Below are 26,086 nucleotides of genomic sequence, written 5' to 3'. Positions count from 1 at the left end.
AACATTTTGCAGTTCGTAAGCGAGATCACATGCCTGAAGTCTTAACTGTATTTTCTCCCACTGCCAGAACGGTTGAGTAATCCCAGTAATTTTTCTCCAGATTTTTAACAGAAGCAATATTTTGCTTTTGTATTCTAATTATCCTACTCAGAAGAACACTCAGATTCGTGGATTGTCAAGAAACGGCAATGAGTATAGTTTCTTGAAAATTCCCAATCCGCAAACTGTATTTATGCAAAAAAAAAGCATTGTGCAGGCAAATGCAAATATCCTTTAAGCGGCCATGGCGGCGCAGCGGTAGAATTGTTGCCTTACAGCGCTTGCAGCACCGGAGACCTGGGTTCCATCCCGACTACGGGTGCTGCCTTTACGGAATTTGTACGTTCTCCCTGTGACCGCGTGGGTTTTCTCCAAGATCTTTGGTTTCCTCCCACTCTCCAAAGACATATAGGTATGCAGGTTAATTGGCTTGATGTATGTGTAAATTGTCCCTAGTGTGTGTAGGATAATGTTAATGTGCAGAGATCGCTGGTCAGTGCAGACTCGGTGGGCCGAAGGGCCTGTTTCCGCGCTGTATCTTTAAACTAAACTAAAAATAGTAGGGCAAGGAATAGAAAGCTTTGATCACTATAAAACCAAATAAATGTGATTCAGTTACTCTAACACTGTCAGGATTTGAAGTAACATTCCCTGTAGACTACCAATAAATGCCTAGAAATTGAAAGAATTATTGCCAGTTTTCATACATGTGTAGTGCATTAAAAGTGTTTAGGATGCACATTTGTGAATATTTCCTGTTGAAATCTTGCTGTCACTTGTGATTCATTCAAGTAGTTTTACTGCTGTATTTTCTGCATGGGATACCATCAACATGAACAGTATCCATTAATTATTTACCAACAGAAATTGGATGCAAAGGTTGCATTTTATAACCTTTGTACTAATTCACAGTTCAACAAGGAGCACATGACAATAAACTTGTGAACCATATGTGATTTAAAATGTACTATATTTTTGGCTTTTATAAATCTCTCTCCCCCCAATTCACATAAATATGTTAAAAATATGATTGATGACAGTGACGAACACAGATTGAAGCACAGACACACAGGATTCTCACAGCTGTGGTCCTACACATGAGTTCCAACCAACAATCCTGTGTCATACAGTACTCACCGATTCTGACAAATAATGTTGTCTGCTCTATATTGCACAGACAGGGGATGCCAAATTTTCCATAAATCCAATGGTGCAAGACAGGGGATTCCCATTACAGCCATGTAGGAAATTAACTGCAGATGCTGGTACAAATCGAAGGTATCACAAAAAGCTGGAGTAACTCAGCGGGTTCGGCAGCATCTCAGGAGAGAAGGAATGGGTGACGTTTCGGGTTGAGACCCTACTTCAGTCTGATGTCAGGGGAGGGGGCGGGACAAAGAAAGGATGTAGTTGGAGAGGAAGACAGTGGGAGAACTGGGAAGGGGGAGGGGAAGAAAGGGACAGAGGAGCTATCTAAAGTTAGAGAAGTCAACGTTCTTACCGCTGGGGTGTAAGCTGCCCAAGCGAAATATGAGGTGCTGTTCCTCCAATTTGCGGAGGGCCTCACTATGACAATGGAGGAGGCCCAGGACAGAAAGGTCAGACTGGGAGTGGGAGGGGGAGTTGAAGTGCTGAGCCACCGGGAGATCTGGTTGGTTAACGCAGACAGAGCGAAGGTGTTGAGTGAAACGATCGCCGAGCCTGTGTTTGGTCTCACTGATGTAGAGAAGTTGACATCTGGAACAGCGGATACAATAGATGAGGTTGGAGGAGGTGCAGGTGAACCTCTGCCTCACCTGGAAAGGCTGTTTGGGTCCTTGGATGGAGTCAAGGGGGGACGTAAAGGGACAGGTGTTGCATCTCCTGCGGTTGCAGAGGAAAGTGCCTGGGGAGGGGGTGGTTTGGGTGGGAAGGGACGAGTGGACCAGGGAGTTACGGAGGGAATGGTCTCTGCGGAAAACAGAAAGGGGAGGAGATGGGAAGATGTGGTCAGTAATGGGATCCTGTTGGAGGTGACGGAAATGTTGGAGGATAATTTGTAGTATTCGCTGGCTGAAGGGGTGGAAGGTGAGGTCAAGGGGGACTCTATCCTTGTTACGAATGGGGGGAGGGAGAGCAAGAGCGGAGCTGCAGGATATAGAGGAGGCCCTAGTGAGAGCCTCATCTATAATGGAAGAGGGGAAGCCCCGTTTCCTAAAAAAATGAGGACATCTCTGATGCCCTAGTGTGAAACACCTCATCCTGAGCACAGATGCGGTGTAGACGGAGGAATTGGGATTAGGGGATAGACTTTTTGCAGGAGACAGGGTGGGAAGAAGTGTAGTCAAGATAGCTGTGGGAGTCAATAGGCCTGTAGTAGATGTCGGTCAGTAGGTTTGTAGTTGATGATCTCACCAATTCTGGCGCTCTGCCCTCTAATGCCTCCAACCTTATCGTTCCCCAGCCCCGCACGGCCCGATTTTACCTTCTCCCTAAAATCCTCAAACAGAACTGTCCCGGCAGACCCATTGTTTCTGCCTGTTCATGTCCCACCGAACTTATTTCCACCTACCTTGACTCCACCCTATCCCCCCTGTTCAAATCCCTCCCCACCTATGTCCAAGACACCTCACATGCACTCCGTCTCTTCAATAACTTCAGGTTTCCAGGCCCCCACTCCCTCATCTTTACCATGGAAGTCCAGTCATTCTACACCTCCATCCCCCACAAGGATGGTCTTGAAGCCTTCAGATTCTTTCTCGACTGTAGAACCAGCCAATCTCCATCTACTAACACTCTCCTCCGCCTAGCAGAGCTGGTTCTTACCCTCAACAACTTCTCCTTTGACTCCTCCCACTTCTTCCAAACCTGAGGCGTAGCTATGGGCAATCGCATGGGCCCTAGCTACGCCTGCCTCTTTGTCAGGTACGTCGAACAATCCCTGTTCCAGACGTACACTGGACCCATCCTCCAACTCTACCTTCGCTATATTGACGACTGCACTGGTGTTACCTCTTGTACCCATGCAGAACTCACTGACTTCATACACTTCACTTCCAATTTCCATCCTGCCCTTAAATATACCTGGACTATCTCCGACATCTCCCTCCCATTTTTCGACCTCACCATCTCCATCACAGGAGACAGACTAGTGACTAACATCTACTATAAACCCACTGACTCGCACAGCTATCTGGACTACACTTCTTCCCACCCTGTCTCCTGCAAAAAGTCTACCCCCTGCAACACCTGTCCCTTTACGTCCCTCCTCGACTCCATCCAAGGACCCAAACAGTCTTTCCAGGTGAGACAGAGGTTCACCTGCACCTCCTCCAACCTCATCTATTGTATCCGCTGTTCCAGAAGTCAACTTCTCTACATCGGCGAGACTAATCGCAGGCTCGGCGATTGTTTCGCTCAACACCTTCGCTCAGCCTGCCTTAACCAACCTGATCTCCCGGTGGCTCGCACTTCAACTCCCCCTCCCACTCCCAGTCTAACCTTTCTGTCATGGGCCTCCTCCATTGTCATAGTGAGGCCCACCGCAAATTGGAGGAACAGCACCTCATATTTCGCTTGGGCAGCTTACACCCCAGCAGTATGAACATTGACTTCTCTAACTTTAGATAGCTCCTCTGTCCCCCTCTTCCCCTCCCCCTTCCCAGTTCTCTCACTGCCTTCCTGTCTCCAACTACATCCTTTCTTTGTCCTGCCCCCTCCCCTGACAACAGTCTGAAGAAGGGTCTCAACCCAAAATGTCATCCCTTCCTTCTCTCCTGAGATGCTGCCTGACCTGCTGAGTTACTCCAGCTTTTTGTGATACCCATTACAGCCATGGCTCCTTAATTGAAGCAATGGGTGACATGATCACCCATTTTCTCACAATGACCGGGAAGAGAGCTACACCCACTGTGGCTGAGGACTTATCCCCAACCATTTCCTGAACATCTGGTCATTGATCAGGACCCCAGTGTTGCCAGACCCTGGCACCAGGTCCATTCTGGAGCTGATCCAGCTCTAGGCTGGCATTGACTGCAATTTCAAAGAGTTGTTCAAGGAAAAACAGTTACGTTTCTTTGAAATACTGACCCTGCCTGGCTTCTCTCGCAAATCTTATCCTTGTTAGAGATAAGTATATCCACATGAATTGGAAGGATTCCCACATCTCTCTTCCCTTCTTGATCTCTCTGTCTCCATCCCAGGGAATTGAATATCAACTGATGTCTACTATAAACCTACCGACTTGCACAGTTATCTGGACTATACTTCCATCTACCCTACCTCTTGCAAAAACTTTATTCCCTACTCTCAATTCCTCTGTCTCTGCCACATCTGTTCCCAAGATGTGCCTTCCCTTTTTAGGACATCAGAGATATCCGCTTTCCTCAGGAAATGTGGTTTCCCCCCTTCCGTTGTAGATGTCTCCTCTGTGTCCCATGGTTATATTCTCGATCACCCTCCCGCCAGACAGAACTCTCTAGCTTCACAATTCGCAACTCTTTAATCCTGTCTCTCACACCTTCTGCTTTTATCTCTGGGCTTTGTTCCAACCATCTGCCTAACAAAAAAACCCTTGCCTGCGTCCATGCTTTGTCTTGCCTCTCACTTCTAGCTTTCTTCTCCCCCCTACAAACAGACTGAAGAAGGGTCCCGACCCAAAACATTGCCATTCCATGGCCTCCAGACATACTGCCTGACCCGTTGAGTTACTCCAACACTTTGTATCTTTTACAGGCAGGAAAAACGTTCAGCTCATGCCTGGTACTCCTATCCGATATAATGGGAAACATGGATGACAAAATCAACTATTGCTCCAGTTATGGAGTCGAGGTTGTCATGAGGATTCCCAGCCCTGTGCCCGTGCCTCTGTTTGTTTCTTCGGCCACGTTTGGATTTAACATATAGTAAAATATAGTAATCACAATAACTATTTCGTAAAACAAGAATGGTCTAATTTTATGATTTTGTTGGTGGCCCGATTTGATAATAGGCCAATTTAGCACATCAAACATGGGAGAAACACATTTTTTTTATATTGACCATAAAAGCATAAACATCATCAGAGGATTTGAAATAAATTCTTTTGGGAAATATCACAATTTAAAATGATAGGAGGCATCCGTTTTCATTGATTTAATCTGTAATTATCTATAATTAAGCATTCCAATGCAAACCCCAACCCATACAAGGAAAGGAGCTGGCAATATTCAAAAGCCACTTGTTATTGTGAAAGGGGTAGCATTCCCATGGCATCTTGTTGGTTTTACATTTCACACCATCACCTTGCGGAATGTCAAAATTTGGATTGTGGTACAAAGTAGTAATATATAATTCATATTGGCCTGGACTGAACCAAATCAATACAAAATTTGTGAGACAACTTGTCCATAAACAACAGGTCCATAGATAATGCAAGGAAACTGAGACGACACGTTAACAATCAGTTCATTGCTCTTGATACGCACAACATTTTTGCTGAAAAGGTTACAGGAGTAGGGAGCTTTAAGACAGCAAGTCTTAAATTAGTTGGTCAATAATCACCCGAAAGCTCAAAACAGATTTTGTAACACTGAAGACCAAGAAAGTACTGTTTTTTCCCCTAACAGTCCAAGAATTGGTTGATACACAAATATAAACAAACAATAAAAACAAGTTTAAATTAGCACGTTCAACTCTCGCCAGAACCCTCCACACATGGACTCGAAATCAAGTAGCCTTGCCAAAAAAACTTAGAATAACTGAAAATGGCACCACAGTTAAGACGAGTTGTCTTATACTCTTCAACACTTGCTCTATGTATTCATTTGACAAGATGCTTATTAACACTGTTGTCAGCTAATCCTGACAATTCAAACAAAGGCTTAAAAAATACATATCAACATGTTATTAGCAAGAGTTTCTGTGAAATACAACATATTGATCATCTTAGTAAAAACATACATTATTGATGTTTAAAGGATGGAATAGAAAATAGTTGACAAATTACTTATACAAAATCAAACCCAGTCACGTGTGGATTGAAATTATCCTGTTCCAGGCAGGAATATTTGCAGCTATTTTAACAAGGGTTAGATTTTTAGGAAGCAATGAAGAGTTGCAAATAAATCCATCAGGCGATGTTGGTTCCATATTAGTTCTCTAGTCCGCAGTGTTGATCTCTGTGTAGGATGGAACTGCAGATGCTGAAATTTAGAAGGATGAGAGGAGATCTTATTGAAACATATAAGATTATTAAGGGGTTGGACACGTTAGAGACAGGAAACATGTTCCCAATGTTGGGGGAGTCCAGAACCAGGGGCCACAGTTTAAGAATAAGGGGTAGGCCATTTAGAACAGAGATGAGGAAAAACTTTTTCAGTCAGAGAGTTTGTAAATCTGTGGAATTCTCTGCCTCAGAAGGCGGTGGAGGCCAATTCTCTGAGTGCTTTCAAGAGAGAGCTAGATAGAGCTCTTAAGGATAGTGGAGTCAGGGGGTATGGGGAGAAGGCAGGAACGGGGTACTGATTGGGAATGATTGGGAATGATCAGCCATGATCACATTGAATGGTGGTGCTGGCTCGAAGGGCCGAATGGCCTACTCCTGTACCTATTGTCTATTCTATTGTGCTGCAGCAAGTAAGAATTTCATTGTTCTACCTGGGACATATGACAATGTAACTCTCTTGACAGAGGTAATGTCCTCGAATCCAGACAGCATTCTGGTAAACCCCTTCCATATCTTTCCTGTAATGGGGCAACCAAAAATGCTTAGAAAAACAGATAAAAGTTGCTGGTTCCAAGAACAGGAATGTCATTAATCTCATTCCCATTCTTCTTATTTATCTGTACTTTCCGAAGAAAAGGATTGCAGGTGTTAGAAATCTGAAAACAAAAAGTCTAGAAATACTTAGTAGATCAACCAGCATCTACGAACGGAGCAAAAGAGAGTTAATATTAAAGATTGATGCCCTTTCATCAAAAATCACAGAAGGTGCCATTTTTCTTCTCTTTTCTTTGGCTACATTCACTTTAGCTGCTAAGATTTGGCCTATTTTTTTCTTATTATTCCTCAATTCTGAGCTGCCTTCTTCAGTTCCAAATTCCTGCTTAATTAGGTTTTGGAACTTAAATTGCAAATATTTACAACCAGAATTGGCTTCAATGCAAATCTCGACCTGAAGCTTCACCCATTTCCTTCTCTCCAGAGATGCTGCCTGTCCCACTGAGTTACTCCAGCTTTTTGTTTCTATCTCTACACTATGACTTCTCTAAAATGTATACACAAAATAGCCAATTTCACAAAAACTCTCCAGTTTTTCTCTGACCTTCCTTTGATTTAGCTGTCTGGTAAGTAACGCTATCAAAAGATATCTATTTACTGCAGCTGCTTCATGGTAAATAATCAGGGATCAAGTGTTTTCACCCACTTACTAAAGCTTTTACTGTGATTATTTCTTTCAATGCACACAATAATTGATCCAGAGGTGAATCTGTTGAATTTGTGCCTTGCATTTGTGTAGAACTGCACAAGTTTCTCCATTAAATTAAAAACAAGTTTGAAGGAATATCAAGGAAAAATAAAAGACGAGGCATTTTCTTAGGAATCAATGTTCTAATTTCATGATCTTTCAACAATGATAGATGAACACCCTGTGTACACAGTTTTGTAAAATTGAATAAGACCCAGGTGTTTGCTTAAACTTAATCACCCTCGAATCCCTGAAATGTCTGAAAAATACATCACTAAATTCTCCAGTTTATATGGTCAGACAAGCTCTTCTATGAATCAAACACACACCTTTGTCAATTTGTGAGAGATGGCCTGTAATCATTGACTTACACCACCAGTCCCAAGAGCTCTTCTATTTATGAAATAGAATATACTGTGTTGCCACAGTGCAAGATGAGCTTTGTTTGTATAAAACATGTACAGAATACTTCAGAGCCTTGGCTCGAGAGACTTTGGCCAAGAGGCTGAGCAGAGGGTGTTGGCAAGGTTAGGTAAGGAATTTAAAAAAAACTCTCTTCTTTAGTCTTAGTTCAGTGGGGATAGCAGAAAGGGCAGGATGTGGGAGAACAGGGAAACTTCCAGTGTCCCTGGTGACTACGCTTGTGGGAAACGTCTATAGCTGCAGCTCCCGACTGACTGCACGAGGGAATGGAGCTGGAGGACCTCGGGATAATCTGGGAAGCTGAGAGCCTCATAGATAGGAGTTTTAGTGATGTTGTCTTGTCTAAAGCGCTTGGAGAAAGTAGTAAAATAAAGCATAAAAGGAGCAGGCAGAACTTGTGGGAATCCTCTGGCCATTCCCTCTGAGAGCCTCCCCCTGCCAATCGTTTAAATCCTCCTGAATAGCACTAACTGGAGGCTTAACGGTATGGTGGACGATCTCAGGGCATGGATTTCCTTGGGGGTCTGGGATATTATAGTTATAACAGAAACAGGTCTGAGAGAAGGGCAGGGCTGGCAGCTCAACGTTTTAGGATATAGATTCTACAGACAGAGATGCAGGCACGAGGGAAGAGGGGGTTGCCTTTCTGATGTGAGAGGATATAATTACAGTGCTTAGAGGATATTCTTGGGTGATCATCCAGTGTGACGATAGAATTTAGAAACAGGAAAGCAAATTATCATTTTGATAGGATTATATTCTAGGCCCCCAGATAGTCAGTGGAAATTAAAGGAGCAGATGTACAGCAATAGTACAAATAGCTGTAAGAATAATATCATGTCTTGAGTGGGAGATTTCAACTTCCCTCTTCAAAGACGTCACCATGAGGATTGATGAGGGTAGGGCCGTGGACGTCGTCTATATGGACTTTAACCTTTGACAAGGTCCTACATGGTCGGCTACTCTGGAAGGTTAGATTTAGAAGTTGGGTAGGTGGAATGGCAGATGAAATTAAATTTTACAAGTGCAAGGTCTTTCATTTTGATATGTCAAACCAGTAGCTTCACCAACGCCTTGTACGATTGTAATATAATGTCCCAACTACTATATTCAATACCGTGACTGATAAAAGCGAATGTACCAAAAGTCTTCTTGATCACCCTATCTACCACTCTCAGTGATGCCACTCTCAGGGAACTAGTGCCTATACTTCCAGATCCCTCTGCTGCATAATATTCCCCAGGGTTCTATTATTCACTGTGAAGATCCTGTCCGAGTTTGACTTCCCTAAACATGGTACCTCGCACTTATCTGCATTAAATTCATTAGCCATTCTTTAGCCTACTTGCCCAGCTGATCAAGAGCTTGCTGTAATTTTTGGTATTCATCTTCACTGCCTATGATACCACCCACTTTAGTGTCATCTGCAAATTTACTAATCTGGCCTTGTACATTCTCATCCAAATCATTGATATGAACCACAAATAGCAATAGGCCCAGCATTGATCCCTAAGGCTCACCACCTGTCCCAAGCCTCAAGTCCGAAAAACACCTTTCTACCTTTGGGTGGTTGGAATATAAGTAACTAATTAATTATCAGGATACCGATACTTCAGACATAATAGATTAACAGTTTTTACCTGACTTGCTGAATATTTCTCGTATTTTCCGTTTTTAGAATTAACGATAATAGTTGCTTCATCACCAAAAATGTAGAATCTAAGACATAATAGATAGAAGTAACTAATTCATTATCCCAAGCATTTCAAATGATTTATGATTTGATTAACTTGCAGATTGTATTGCAAGGCAGCTTTGGCTTACTGACATTGTCTTCAGTCACTAATTCAGTTACAAGAAAGCTGTCTTTGTTACTTGCATCTATTACTACACGCTGCTGACGGTGGCCCTCTGTCCTCCTCAGTTTCCTGGACAATATTTACTTGTCAGTGAGCAATAAAACAGATTATCTGCCTAGTGTATTCTTTGAATTACAAAAGGAACTACGATTCAAGTAGTTCATTGGCAATAAAGTGATTTGCAATATCCTGTGGTTGTTAAACATGATTCAGAAATCCAAGTGGTGCCCATGATTATAGATTTTCTCACAGAGTGTGCTGAATTTCTGGAGGTTTCTCCCCACAAGGTTATAGATAGCTATATCTTTGGATGTATTTAAAGAGGAAATAAATAATTATTTGAAAGATTATGGAATTGTGGGCTGCAATAACTTGACACAAAAGGGATGAAGCCTGGGGCAGATCTGGCTCGAGTGGCCGAGTGGCCTACTCCTGCTCCTATTTATGTAGCCAGGTGAAACCAGGTAACCAGGTCCAGGTTATGCCTTAGATTCTACACTTTTGGCAATGAAGCAACTATTATCGTTTATTCTAAAAACAGAAAATACTAGAAATATTTAGCAAGTCAGGTGGAAACAGAGTTAATGAACCAGATCAAAACCTGATAGAACATTAACTCCAGACTGAGCTCATGCCAGACTAACTAAACAGACAACCATCGATTGTAGCAAAGCTTGTACATTATAATGGGCTACAAAGTGAAGTTGGGGCAAATTGCTGGCACAAGCGAATCCCTTCCCAATGATTTCAATGCATTCAATGCTCAGTTTGGTCTGTGGAATGACACCTGCCCTGAAAGAACTGGGTGCACCTGTACCAGCGGCCATCAAAATTGTGGTTTATTATTGCTACGTGTACTGAGATACAGTGAAAAACTTTGTAGACTATTCAGTCAAATCGTACCATAGATGGATACAATCAAGCTGTACACAAGTTCAACAGGTAGTGCAAAGATTTATCACAACTTGAATGAAAACTGCTCAGCCCAAAACTGAAAAAAGTTGCAGAGTAGTGAACGCAGCCCAGTCTATCACACAAATCAGCTTCTCCCCCCTCCTCCATCAGCTCCATCTATACTTCACGCTTCCTCAGGAAAGAAGCCAACATAATCAAGGACCACGTACATCCTAGTCATTCTCTCATCTTCCCTTTCCCGTCAGGCTGATGATACAAAAGTCTGAATTGTCAAACAACTTCTTCCCGACTGTTATCAGACTCTTGAACAGACCTCTCATAGGCTAGGGATGAATTTCCCGATATTTCAGTCTAATTTGTTACAATTGTTTTATCTGCACATTATCTATAACTGTAACTGCACCGTTTATTTTCTCTTTCGCACAATCTCGCCGACCTAGATGCCGCATCAGAGCTAGTCCAATTTGCCTGAATTTGGCCCATATTCCTCCAAACGTTTTTAAAATCCCTGATTCTGTTCAAATGTCTTTTAAATGTTGTTATTGTATCTGCCTCAACCACCTCTTCTGGTAGCTCATTCCATATATCCACCATCAGCTGAGTGAAAATGTTGCTCCTCAGGTTTCTATTACATCTTTCCCATCTGACCTTAAACCTACATCCCCTGGTTCTTGATTTCCCTACCCTGGGTAAAAGACTCTGTGCATTCATCTTATCCATTCCTCTCATGATTATATATTTGTCCTTAAGATTAATCCTTAGGCTCCTGTGCTCCAAGGAATAAAGTCCAAACTTGCCCAATCTCCCCTTATAGCTCAGACCCTGGAGTCCTGGCAATATCTTTGTAAATTTTCTCTGCACCACTTTCCAGCTGACATAAATGAACAGGATGTTCTGTTTTTAATTTCAGATTTCAAGCATCTGCTGTTTTCTGCATTTCTAGTGGCGCTGATCCTCCCCTACAGGATTGACTTGGTACAGGGCCAGTGGGGACTAATCTGGAGGGCTGGTCTGGTCCAGCATCATTCTTCCCACAAGTCATTTGCAGCAGTTATATCCATACTAACCTTATCTCAGATTTGCAGGGGATAAACATCTCATTCTTCCTCCATGGTTTCCCCCTTCAGAGTTAGGTTCATTCTTATTCTGCTTTGCACCTTCAAAAATTTGCTTTATTTTTGCTTTACAACAATCAGAATTAAAAACACAATTCTGTTTGGTTAATTAGAAAGCATTTGGAAGACCTCGTGAATTTCATTTTGCTGTTCTAGTTATGTACCCAATGTGTTTCATTAGTTCACAGAAAGTCGCGACACTCTAAATGATATAAATATTATTTCTTGATTTCTTTTAATTTGTCAAAGGCATCCAAATTAGTAGTATAGTCATACAGTAAATAGTAACCCAGCATCTTCAGTAGTGCTGGACTGGTAGATTTTATGAACTATTGGAACTATTGGATCTTTTCCTATTACTACCTAAAAATAATTTTAATTAACTTTTTAAAAAAATTACACATTAATAATCTAATGAGTCCATAAATTTAAAAGCGTGGGAACAAGGGTGCTGGGATATTTAAAGGAAGCAGTGGAAACAGGGTGTTGGAGAGTTTAAGGGAGTGGGGTGATGAAGTCCTAGTGAGTTTAAGGTTCTGCTGGAAGCTGGACTTCAGTGAGGTTTAGGGAACTTGGGAAATGGAGCCCGGGTGAGTTTAATGGGAAATGTCACCTGTGTCATTGAGACATTTGAAAAATTGAATAATTCATTATTGAAGTTTTACTGTGATAACAATAGATTTATATCAAACATTATAGAAACTCCTTTAAGTCACACCTCAACTACAACCATTTAACAGGCTAAAAGCTTTAAGATGGACAGAAAATGTTGCACTAATAAAAGTATTGAAGCAATTTTGGTTTTTCACACAAAACCCCCAGAAAATGCTGGTTAACTCAGGCTACGACAAGCTACGACCCTTTCGGAGACAACTGAAGACAATTCACCTCATTTTGGCCTCCGTACCTGTCGCCGGTTGACGTAGGTAGTCTCCAATGGAATTCACCAAAGTCAGCAACCTACGTCATCTGGCGACAACCTACGACAGCACATATGTCAGGAGACGTCAAGCTCAATAGTCAATAGCTACGCTCATTGGCGTCAAACCCACTGTCGCCGAAAAATGTTCAACATTCTGAAAATCCAGCAGCGACCAGAAAGATGCTACGACTCTGTGGCAGAAGGCAGTGGAGGCCAGTTCGTTGGATGCTTTCAAGAGAGAGCTGGATAGAGCTCTTAAGGATAGCGGAGTGAGGGGGTATGGGGAGAAGGCAGGAACGGGGTACTAATTGAGAGTGATCAGCCATGATCGCATTGAATGGCGGTGCTGGCTCGAAGGGCTGAATGGCCTACTCCTGCACCTATTGTCTATTGTCTATTGTCTTTGGAGACAACTCACGACCACACAGGCGACACCCCGGCGACAGCCTAGTCGCCTGTATTTATTCATAAAATGCTGTAGTAACTCAGCAGGTCAGGCAGCATTTCAGGAGAGTGGGTGACGTTTTGGGTCGAGACCCTTCTTCAGACTGATGTCAGGGGGGCGGGACAAAGGAAGGATTTAGGTGGAGACAGGAAGACAGTGGGAGATCTGGGAAGGGGGAGGGGAAGAGAGGGACAGAAGAACTATCTAAAGTTGGAGAAGTCAATGTTCATACCGCTGGGCTGCAAGCTGCCCAGACGAAATATGAGGTGTTGTTCCTCCAATTTCCGGTGGGCCTCACTATGGTACTCACTTTAAAAATCGCCTAAGTGGGACAGGGGTTTTTATAACTCTTTTGCAAGCTGCATTTATGGAGATCCAAATACAGATGCAAGAACAAAATTGTCAAAAAACAGAACAAACCAGAAAAAACAAATTGAATGAAAACTAATTGAGTGTAATGGTTAAGATAGCGTTTTTTTGATTTTTTTAAAGTATGGTAATCGGCTGATTTACACCGAAGATAGACACAAAAAGCTGGAGTAACTCAGCGGGACAGGCAGCATCTCTGGAGAGAAGGAATGGGTAACGTTTCGGGTCGAGTCCCTTCTTCAGACGTGTTGCTATGCATTTCAATTTTGGCAACAATATCAGTGGACCTTAAATATTTTCTTGGGAGGAATGAAAATGATGGGAAACAGAACTGAGATATGATAACTACATTTAAGTATATGGATAAACACAAATTTATGTGATTTTTTAAAACTAATCTTACACTGAATTACAAGCACCGGAGATGCAAACTTCCCCTTGCAGTGTGAAAACGTTGTAATTTATGTGTGCAAAGGTGCAATGCTTTATGTGAAAACATAGCCAGGATCAACTGTGACTAAATAAGCTGTGGACACTCACCAAAGCTCTCCCAGGAACAGTGGCTACTGACTGTACATCATGAACAGACTGCAGAAAATTGAAAATCTTTAAATTATTTTTAAAAATATATAAAAATAGCCTTTAACAATATTCTTTCATAGAACTTACACCCATTCCCATATTAATTTGGCAAATGACACTTGGAAAACAGGGTTTAATAAATAAAAGCCAAAGTAAAATTAAAAGCAAGCTAACTAGAGGGACATGAATATTCCTTGACATTCATGAATATTCACAAAAGAACTCTGTATTACACAAACGCTTTCACGAAGGTTAACATGTACTCACACATACACACAAACTCTATAAAGTCTTTAAATACATTATACCATTCAAATTAAATTATGTAAAACAGTCTACATTATCAAATCTGTTTCTTCCCATTGATTTAACCTGGTGCACGTTTAGTGAAGCGACTTTCTAACTCAGGAGCTGGGTAATAGATAAATCACTTGGTTCCATTCTTCTTTTGCTGCAGGAAAAATCTTAAACTCATATTTTTACATTGGGTTAGGATGAACTGGTGTTAACAGTTGGGAATTCCGAAGAAGAGTCCAGGCTCGAAACTTTTCTGCCTATTTCCCGCCAGCAGCTGGTTTTGTGCTCAGTTGATTGCTTTAAAGGGGGCAGGTCACAGTGAATCTGCAGGTTAGTTTTATCCCCTAATTTCATCTATGTTATCGATGCAAGCTGGTGAGTTCAATTACTTATATTTTGGTATGAGTAGCTGAGTACCGAGCTCAGCAGAATGCAGCAGAACACCCAACATATACAAGCACACACACCATTGTTCCTAGAATACCTTTATAAGCTATCTTAACGATAATAAATGGAAATGGCTGGTCAAGTGACATTGCAACTAGATCAACTTGAATGTTCAGTTACTTTGTTGGAATATCAAACCCTCTGCGTGGCCTGCTGAAATTACCAGCATTCACCCACGCTTCTGTTCCACAAATGAATGATTGGCAGAGTTGCTCATCCATCAGCAACCTGCCACTCAAAAATAAAGCTGGCTCTGCACTATGTCACTGGGACCTCACTGTTGCCCAATCGCAGCGAGGTTTTGGCAGACACCGAGTTGCTGAATGATCGGTAGTCTATGATGAGTGAGATCCGGAGAAGTAACCGGGTCTCTGGATCAGGTGGGGATTCAGTGTCAGGAGTATTGAATCTCCCATGGGAGAAGATGTGTAGCTGGATATTGTTCTGAATATCATGATAATGTATTTGTGAAACAATAAATGTAATCTCTGTCACAGTTGCCACCTATTTTTACAACTCATAATTTTCCCTCTAAAGAAAATGCATTATTCTACAAAATACATTATTCTACAAAATAAATTCACAGCAGATTACAGATTTTCTTCTTAAACTGCAATAAAGATAATTCAAAGAAGTTTTACTTTGCAAAACAAATGATGATTTAGGTATTCAGTCTCCTGATTTATTTAATTATGATTCAAAATTACGTACAGTAAAATTATGTCCAGTACTTTGGTACTACTGACGTTATTCCAATTCATATTCCGACATAAGTTTAATTCACTCTTTTTAAGATGTAATGTAGTAGCACAAAACAAATTATAACAATCTTGATAAGTTATGGGGGGGGGGGTGTAGAAACCTGAGGCCTCTGTATGTTACAGGGATTGTGAATAAGCAGACAATGAGCCACATCCAAAACGGTCAGGATTTCCAGACAATTGGATATTGGATTATCAGAGCTGACTGTAGTTAGCAGGCTACTTTAAACAAATGGGTAAATGGCAAACCAAACTAGATTGCAACATTATTGCATTATATTAAACTTCATATTTTCAGTCCGCATTGAGTGTTTATAATCTGGTTTTCAGTATTTAAGATAATTACAGATAGACACAAAAAGCTGGAATAACTCAGGCAGGCAGCAGCTATGGAGATAGAAGGAATGGGTGACGTTTTGGGTCGAGACCCTTCATCAGATAATTGTTTTCCACCATGATGTGAACCATATTACCATTCTTCAACCATGTATAAAATACTGGGATTCTCTCCCACAGACTTTCCTTTCTGGAATGAATTCAGTCTTGCTGAGATATGGTTTTACTGGTTAATGCTGAGCTAGCCAAAATGCCAGGTAGCCAAAGTACTCGATAGTAGACCTGAAGGCACACTTACCATTAAACCTGTGATTTTCTAACAGTCATCTTTGGCTATTAATCGGGAACAGGAACTCCAGCTGAGTTTCTTTGCTGAAAGATTTTGGGTTAATTTTTGTGGATGGACGGAGGGGAAAAACTCATTCCATAGTAAAACTCGTTCCATAGTTGGCACTTCCTTGATCTTTGTAATTAAGTCCTGAAGCAGTAGGTTAATATAAAGGAGACTTTAAGGGTGACATTCTTGGTGTCGCAAGAAAGCAAGTCATATGGTCTTCTGTGCACGCACAATGAGACCAATGCATCATTGAAATCACTGGTGCGATGGAATACCTGGCAGCTTTGAAAACTCAGACGGTTCAGCAAGGGTTATTGAAGGGTGTCAGTGAACGACGGGTTGGACATTCTGGCTTATAATTTCAGCATTGGCAGCAAAGCAATTAAAAGGAAGACCTTGACACTGATACCATGCACTAGAATCCAATTAAAAATTAACTATAAGTCATAATTTCCATGCATGGGTTGTTATAATGGAGCATGTTCCCTTTTTGTTTAGAAAAAAAGAGCTAAACCTTCACAAAACAACAAACTCTAGGTGGTTAAGTTTGACTAACCATAGCACAATAAAGCACTAAACCCAAATATTAGCCTTGACAGATGCCTGGCACAGGATTTCTTTCCACTGAGTGATTCCAACAAAAATTGATGTGAACAACACTCTCTGCCTGTGCCAAAGATGATCAGCAAAAAAGCTAGAACAACACAATACTGAGATAAACGTACCCTGTTAAAATGGGATTGACTGAGAAGCATTGGGGAATTTATTCCTGTTTATATGGGATGAGGGCATCACAAGCAACAAACTGTTGTGATATTTCAAGGACTATTTTATTATATCACAAGGACTATTTTGTTTGCCCGCGTAGCAACATGTATATATGAGAAGATTCAAGATTCAAGATATCTTTATTTGTCATCCAAAAAACAAGTTTTTTGGATGAAATTTAGTCACCCACAGTCCAATAATAAAAGCAATAAAACAAGCAAATTACACAACCCCAACCAACACACAAAAAAAGAAACATCCATCACAGTGAGTCTCCTCCAGTCCCCTCCTCACTGTGATGGAAGGCCAGAATGTCTTTCCCCTTCCCCTGCTGTCCTCTCCTGCGGTCAGGCTGATGTCGTTGCCACGTTGCAGGCCGCGCCGGACGGTGAAGGGTCCGCAGCGGGCTGACCCAAGCCCCGCGATCCGGGGAGGGCGAACACGCTGCCGCTGTTGCTGCCGCTGCTGCTGCACGTCGGGGCGGTTGTGGCTCCCGACACTGAAGCCCCCGCCGAGCAGAGAAAAATCCCGCGGCCTATTTCAGGCCGCGCCGGACGGTGAAGGGTCCGCGGCGGGCCGACCCAAGCCCCGCGATCCGGGGAGGGCGAACACGCTGCCGCTGCTGCTGCACGTCGGGGCGGTCGTGGCTCCCGACACTGAAGCCCCCGCCGAGCAGAGAAAAATCCCGCGGCCTATTTCAGGCCGCGCCGGACGGTGAAGGGTCCGTGGCGGGCCGACCCAAGCCCCGCGATCCGGGGCAGGCGAACACGCTGCCGGAGCTCCCGATGTCGGCATCCACGCGGCCCGAGCCTAAGGCGAGTCGCAACCGCTCCCGAAGCTTCCGAGGACGGCCGGCTCGGCTGATGGTGAGTCCGGTCCGCGGGCTCTGCGAACCGGAGCCCTGGAGGCCGCCAGCTCCAGGAGTTGGGCCGATGGTAGGCCGCAGCAGGAACGGAGACCCGACCCAGAAAACAAAGGTCGGGTCTCCGTTCGGAAGGGACACATCTACAATTTTACAGTTCCCCCCCTCCCCCCCCACACACACACACATAGTACACAAACACAAAAACACGACATCACATCTACAATTAAGACAAAAAACCCCATCAAAACACAGAGACAAACGGAACGCAGGTAAGCCGCAGCTGCTAGGGCAGCGCCGCCATTTTGGGTACATTGATGTGATATTGGCGGGCACTCTGGTTCCAGGTGGCCGTGAAATAAACTGAGCCTGGATTTATGCTCCAGCTTTCAAACCCCTAAATACGTGTACTTGTGGTCATTCCAGAGTCATAGCAACGGTATAACAGATACCAGACCACGAAGTACAACATGGTGGCAGCGCTTTGTGTGATTTAGCCCTAGAAAGGTAAAGAGAAAAAAAAAAGAAAAAAAAGTAGACAAAACAAAGAAAGCCCTAGAAAAAATGAACGCTTTCCAGCTCAGTAAAGAATGCGAGGAATGCATCTCGACAGGGCCACTATACATGTAAGTACCTGATAAGAAGACAGCGCCGAGCTACCGACGGGACGCTGCAAGCAGCTGAGGGTGGTGAGTGAAGGCCCACATCGCGCCCCAGCCCTGTGCAGGCCCGAGTTTGGAAACCGGAGGGACCGGCCACACACGGAGATGAGTGACCACCTGGATATGAGTGACCACCAGCAGATGAGTGACCACCAGCAGATGAGTGACCACCAGATGAGTGACCACCAGCAGATGAGTGACTTGAAGAGCGCAAGCAGCGAATGAAGGCGCATTTTGACAATTCGGTCAAAGAACTTTGGTGTTTATAAAAAACATTTGTGTTTAGAGTTTTGTTTGTTAAATATATTTTATTTTATATAAGACAAGGGGGATGTTGTGATATTGCAAGGACTATTTTATTATATCACAAGGACTATTTTGTTTGTCCGCGTAGCAACATGTATATATTAGAATGACGTAATATTGGCAGGCACTCTGGTTCCAGGTGGCCGTGAAATAAACTGAGCCTGGATTTATGCTCGGCTTTCAAACTCCTAAATACCTGTACTTGTGGTCATTCCAGAGTCATAACAACGGTATAACAGATACCGGACCACGAAGTACAACACAAACTAGTTGCTATTTCAGTTCTAATTGTTCTGCAGAAGGCGTTGACAAGCCTCTGCCTGGAATCATTGTAATTTACACGGTGAAAGTATCTCACAATGCTGTCCAGTGAGTTTGGAGAATTTGACTGTACGATGAAGAGTGGACTCTGCAGGGAATGGCTTCCTCGTCTGCTTGCAGCCCGTTCTGCCAGGTGACAGAGGTCATGGATTGGAACGTTGTTTCAGTGCATTTGGTAAATGATACACTCTGCAGCCACAGCATGCGCTTAGGTTGGAGGGAATGAATCCTTGATTGTGGATGGAGTCCAAACAAGCAGCTGCTTTTAATATTAAGTTTTGAGTGTTGCTTGAACCAGAGTAATCCAGGCAAGTGGTCAGCCTTCCCTCAAACTTCTGACTTGTTTCCAGATGGTGGGAAGAATTAAATGTCGGAAAATGAATCAATTGCTGTTGGATGCCTAGGCTTTGAGTTGCTTTTGTAGCCCCAGTATTTATGTGGCTAGTCCAGTTAGATTTCCTGTGACTCTCAGGATGTTGTAAATGGCAGACTCCATGCTAGTAGTGCCACTGAACGCCATGAGACATTCTCTGGTTGGAAACAGTCACAGGTTTACACTGCTCAAGTCACCTTGTACTTGGGCATTGACTAATTTTGTCATAGGTCGGAAAGAAAATCAACAAGCATCACTAATTTTAGTCTTCTGATGGATGAATATATTGGGCGTAGACAGTGCCCTGTACCTCCAATTTCCATCCTGCCCTTAAATATACCTGGACTATCTCTGACATCTCCCTCCCGTTTCTGGACCTCACCATCTCCATCACAGGAGAAAAACTAGTGACGGACATTTACTACAAGCCCACCGACTCGCACAGCTATCTGGACTACACTTCTTCCCACCCGGTCCCCTGCAAAAAGTCTATCCCCTACTCCCAATTCCTCCGTCTACGCCGCATCTGCACCCGGGATGAGGTGTTTCAGACTAGGGCTTCCGAGATGTCCTCGTTTTTCAGAAAACGGGGCTTCCCCTCCTCCATTATAGATGAGGCTCTCACTAGGGTCTCTTCTACATCCCGCAGCTCCGCTCTTGCTCCCCCTCCCCCCACTCGCAACAAGGACAGGATCCCCCTCGTTCTCACCTTCCACCCCACCAGCCAGCGGATCCAACATATCATCCACCAACATTTCCGTCACCTACAACAGGACCCCACCACTGGCCATATCTTCCCATCCCCTCCCCTGTCTGCGTTCCGCAGAGACCGTTCCCTCCGCAACTCCCTGGTCCACTCGTCCCTTCCTACCCAAACCACCCTAACCCCGGGCACTTTCCCTTGCAACCGCACGAGATGCAACACCTGTCCCTTTACCTCCCCCCTCAACTCCATCAAAGGACCCAAACAGTCTTTCCAGGTGAGACAGAGGTTCACTTGCACCTCCTCCAACCTCATCTATTGCATCCGCTGCTCTAGATGTCAACTTATTTATATCGGTGAAACCAAGCTCAGGCTCGGCGATCGCTTCGCTGAACACCTGCGCTCGGTCCACATTAACGCAACTGATCTCCCGGTGGCCCAGCACTTTAACTCCCCCTCCCATTCCCAGTCTGACCTCTCTGTCATGGGCCTCCTCCAGTGCCATAGTGAGGCACGCCGAAAATTGGAGGAGCAGCACCTCATATTTCGCCTGGGCAGTTTGCGGCCCGGTGGTATGAACGTCGACTTCTCCAACTTCAGATAGCTCCTCTGTCCCTCCCTTCCCCTCCTCCTTCCCAGATCTCCCTCTGTCTTCCTGTCTCCACCTATGTCCTTCCTTTGTCCCACCCCCGACATCAGTCTGAAGAAGGGTCTCGACCCGAAACGTCACCCATTCCTTCTCTCCCGAGATGCTGCCTGACCTGCTGAGTTACTCCAGCATTTTGTGAATAAATCGATTTGTACCAGCATCTGCAGTTATTTTCTTATAGTGCCCTGTACCAATGTCCTTGGGTTGAGATGATTGCATTCCAAAGGTCACGACTACCTTATTTTCTAAAAGGTATATCTCCAATGAACACATTTTTCCTTCATGCCAACCGATTTCAGTTTCAGCATGACTCCTTGAAATAATATTCAGTGGCTTGCTATCAATCACTCATCCCAGATATTCAGGTTAATCCTGCGTGTTTAGACCAAGTTTGTAATAAGGTTCTTAGCCCTGGGGCCTTGGTGAAATGCAAAATTAAGCACGCAAGAAAGTTGTTAAAGTGAATGTTCTGGATATTTAAACCTCAAAGAGGATGATGATTCACTAGAAAGAACTGAGAATGTGACAGATGAAAGCAAATCAAAGGAACAGGATAAACACTGAAGGGTAGAGAATTCAGGGGATGGAATATCCTTAAAATAATAAAACAATAAGAGAAACACCAGTTTATCTTTGGAATGTCACGATTTATTTCTATCTGAACAGAGAACTATTTTTGTTCACATCTCTTTTCAAGTTGGTGCTTAATTTTCATACACAGTAATATCATGAAGATTTTGCCTTGATACTTAAGGCTTGGATGTGCCTTCTGACCTAGATGTTATCTGAAGCTCATTTCGAGGTTAATCATCCCAGCATTCATAGCTCAAGAGGTCCTCAGGACAATGATCCAGGCTTAATCATCTTCAGCTGCTTCCTTCTACTCCAAGCGTTGGTGTGGGAATGTTCACCAATAATTACATATTCAATTCCACATGCACTCTACCATCTCCAAATACAGAATGAAAACAATTATATATGATGTTCAACACTATTTATCGTTTGCCCATCCACACCACCATGAACATGAAACTCTTTTGGTTCACCACCTAGGTAAGTGGCTCCAAGAGTCTCCTGCCATCCTAAAACCTTTATCATGTACAAAGCACAAGTCAAAGGTCTGATAGAGCAATTGCCACTTTCCAGTTTTGTGCTGGTGCAATAACATTCAAGAACCTTAAAGTGTGTAGGAAGGAACTGCAGATGCTGGTTTACACCAAAGATAGACAAAAATGCTGGAGTAACTCAACGGGTCAGGCAGCATCTCTGGAGAAAAGGAATCGGTGACGTTTTGGGTCAACCCAAAATGTCACCTATTCCTTTTCTCCAGAGATGCTACCTGACCCGCTAAGTTACTCCATCGTTTTGTGTCTACCTTCAAGACACTTAACACCATCTAGTAAAAACCAGGTTGCTCCTTCCACCATGAACATAATGTGACAGCAGTGTGAATCATCTGCAATATGTAGCGCAGTTACTAATCGAATGCTAACAGTACCTTTCAAAAGCCCAATCTCTACTGGCAAGAAGCCAGGGAGCAGATGCAGTTGAACACCACCTTTTGTACATTCCCCACAGGTCATGCAAGTTCCATCATCAGTGGTTCAAGAAATAGAAACATCACCTTTCCCAAACAGCAATATAGGAAGGACAAGAAATACTGGTATCCCACGCTTTCAGAAATCAAAACGAAAAAAACCCAATGGCACGAAAAAGAGAACTTAAATACAATGACGATAAATGGACTAGTTCTTCCTTCCATCTTAACATCTTTTATATCGAGATCAGGTAGGAGGAGCCTTGAGGTCGGATCGGGATGAAAAAGGGACGAGTACTTTTTGTAACTCTGTCGGTGCCTTTGTGGCGACTCTTTTGCATACTTTGTAAGCAAAAACAAAGAATTTCACAACACCTAGCTTGATACAAGTGACAATAAAGTATCATCGGCATCATCATATCTCTTCCAATTTTTAGTTTTTAACCCCCATCGTGACTTCTCTGGCATGAATTTCAGCCTCAATTACCTTTTCTGTACCTCTTGCAGGGCTTGGAATTTTTCTTTACAGTATTCAGGGTGGGTCATATAAAGAGCATGTTCAATTAACTCAGTTCAGTAATTTTACGTGTTTTTTGAGTAATGCTTAGAATTGACACCCATGGATATTCTTGAGACAGTCAGTTTGGAATTTCTCAGTGTCTTTTTGGTACCTCTATTAATTAAGCTATCTCGAACTATCTGTCTCTGTAGTGAATTTCATTTTCAGTATCTCAGCCACAATTTTTTTTAAGTAACCATCAAGTTAAATTGTTAGGTTTAAGGTATTGTAAGCTATTAATGTCATGTAGATCCAGAGCTTCAATTTTAAAACATCATATATCAAAGCTTCATTTTCTAATTAAGATGTAAAGGTCTAGAACTATTTATTATTTAACTATTATTTTATGTTAAATTTTGAAATAAAAATGCTAGATTTACATAGCGTCTTTCAAACATTTCAAATCTACACTTTCATTTTTTGAAAATTACATGTAACCAATTCATGTACACCAAAGAGTCCCACAAAAGAGTCCCACAATTAGTAAATGAGAATCTGGCCATTGATCTGGTCTGGGATGAGGTATATTGGAGTTAAATGCTGACCATACCAATGCCTTCAGTCTGAAGAAGGGTTTCGGCCCGAAACGTCACCCATTCCTTCCCTCCAGAGATGCTGCCTGTCCCGCTGAGTTACTCCAGCTTTTTGTGTCTATCTTTGGTTTAAACAAGCATCTGCAGTTCCTTCCGATACATTAAAAGTGGCTAAGTACTTTGATTCAGCTTGATGCGGTGAAAAGGTGTCAAACTGCTTAACCCCTCCCCTTCCCAGCTGATGAGATTAGGACAACTGTAATGACTTTGGGGTTCTTCTGGACTCTAGAGCCGAGTATCACTATCATTCATTAAGGCGCAGCTTCAAATGAAAACAATATTTACTTGTGGCAATTGGTCTTCAACTGAAGTGCAAGCAAGATGATGTTATGGTGTTAGAAGTCAAAAAGACACACACAATATTTCCTTCTTTGAAAAGGGAATAGTGGTGTATAAATGGCTAATCATTTACACTCTGATTAGTTAGTTATGCACAGTTAGTTTATGAAAATACATTTAGTTTTAGTGAAACAGCATGGAAACAAACCCTTTGGCCAAAGAGCCCACACTGACCATTGATCAGCTGTTCACACTAATTCTATGTTTATCCCATTTTCGCATTCACTCCCAAGACATTGGGGGCAATTCACAGACTGATCTCCAGACATGTTGACTATGTCGGCCCAGGACCAGGAAATGCCTTTCATTACTGAATAACACCTTTCTCCATCCCTCACATATGCAATCTTTATATTTTAAGGCCCAAAGAAAATCTTTATATTTAAAAAACAGGTATGGTTTATTTATCATTGCATTAGTTGTTTTTTCACAAGAAAACATCAATGAGGCATTAGTGCAGGGTGCTTGAACATAAGACTCCTGCTGCCTCCAAATCTTTCTTCAGGGCATCACTTGTCTTTCTCCGATCCTTCCTACTTTCCCAAATCAGCAAGGCCTCATCTCTTGGAGTCATCTTCTTTTTCCAGCTGCACCTGCCTGTCCTCTTGGGCAGTAGCGATCCTATTATGTAGACCATCCTGGATACAATTGCGTTGCTCACCCCGACCAACTTTGTGATCTCCCACTGTGACTTTAATTAATATGGAAGCAAGTTTATAATCTTGGTTCACATCCTTGGAGTGATACCCACCTTGTGCATTGCTCGATATCCCTTTTGTGAATTGTTGGACACATTCTTCTCAAATGATGATAAATCACTAGAAATGAATACCCGGAGAATGAAAAAAAAAAAGACCAGAAGAACTTTCTGAGAGATTTATAGGTTTTCAGAAAAGTACAAGAACAAATCTCAACAAATAAAAAAAACAAAACCAGCCAGTGATTCAATTAATTTCCACAAGGATTCATGTTGTCTACAAAGTGGATAACCATGAGTTGACCCTTAATTTCTGTTGCTTAACTCCATTTCAATGGTGATTCCACAATCAATTCTTTTTCAGGTTCAATATATGCAACACCAAAAGAAGGCGTGAAATGTCTGTAGGATTCATAAAGATTTTCAAGAGGTCAGCCACAAACTTGTGTTGAAGTTTCTTAAAAGGGGTCATCACCTTTGATCAGATAATTACATTTCCAACTACATGAACCTCACTAACTCTCCAATTCCTGCTCCAAAATAGAATTGACTAGTTCTTGCACATGATAATGTCATTGAAGACAAATCATCCAAAATATTCGCTGTCATATATGTCAGTGTTCATTCTGGCATTTCCTGCAGCTCAGTTACATCTCCAAAAAACTTCAAGTTCCATCTGAAGACTTGGGTTGCAAATTTATGATAGAATGATGCAGCACAGAAACAGACGTGTAGGCCCACTATGTTCACACTGACCATCATGTGCCCAACTATACTTGTCCCATTTACTAGAACTTGGTCCACAGCCGTTTATACATGAGCAATTCAATGCTTGTCCACATATTGTTAAATGTTGCAAGCGCTTGGCTCCTCCACCGGCTTGGATCATCACCGGCTGCCTACGCCCAACTCCAACGGATCTCCTGCCGGTGCTTGTAGGTATCGCACCCGCCAAGCTTCGCAGAGAGTTCTTCACTCATAGGCTGGTGTGCAAGGCCCCATCGGACGCCAAACATCCTTTGCACCACCACGCCCAGGATTCACAGCAACTGGGACCTCAACGCCTCTCATTTTGTCACCCTTTCTCCCGTCATACAGCGACTCTCTGTGGCTCCGGTTTCAACATACTAGGAGCATGGAGAACCAGCTGGGAACAGACATCGCGACCTCCTCAATTCACTGTCGCACCGAACACCACAGCCCCACCCGGCTCGGACATGCCCCCGCAAAGAGTGGGTCGCCCTGAACCGGCTCCACACAGGGGTCGGCCAGTTCAACGGCAACATGCATCGTTGGGGGTTGCGTTCATCAGCAGCCTGCGTGTGTGGAGCAGACCAGCAAACAGTGCAGCACGTCATTTTCGACTGCGCTGTCCTCCGTCCTCCTGATGGAGGGGTAGACCTCACGGCTCTCGACAACAGCACATTGCACTGGCTACAGCGC

General features: G+C 43.0%; 1 protein-coding gene across 9 annotated transcripts in view; it reads right to left on the bottom strand.

Annotated features, from left to right (window-relative positions):
* Nucleotides 1-26,086, bottom strand: part of thrb (thyroid hormone receptor beta) — a 137,120-nt gene that overhangs the window by 83,890 nt on the left and 27,144 nt on the right. The window contains exon 1 of one of the 9 annotated variants that reach the window (XM_078421126.1): nucleotides 316-352. The exons of the other annotated variants lie outside the window; for them this stretch is intronic. The gene's annotated coding sequence lies outside the window, so the exon portion shown is untranslated. Of the gene's footprint in view, nucleotides 1-315; nucleotides 353-26,086 lie in introns of those variants that run through there. 9 annotated transcript variants of the gene reach the window in all.

The sequence above is a fragment of the Rhinoraja longicauda genome, chromosome 2 (assembly GCF_053455715.1).
Source record: "Rhinoraja longicauda isolate Sanriku21f chromosome 2, sRhiLon1.1, whole genome shotgun sequence".
NCBI classification, from domain to species: Eukaryota; Metazoa; Chordata; class Chondrichthyes; order Rajiformes; family Arhynchobatidae; genus Rhinoraja; species Rhinoraja longicauda.
Note: the sequence above shows the minus strand (reverse complement) of the source record. Positions and strands in the feature narration are given on the sequence as shown.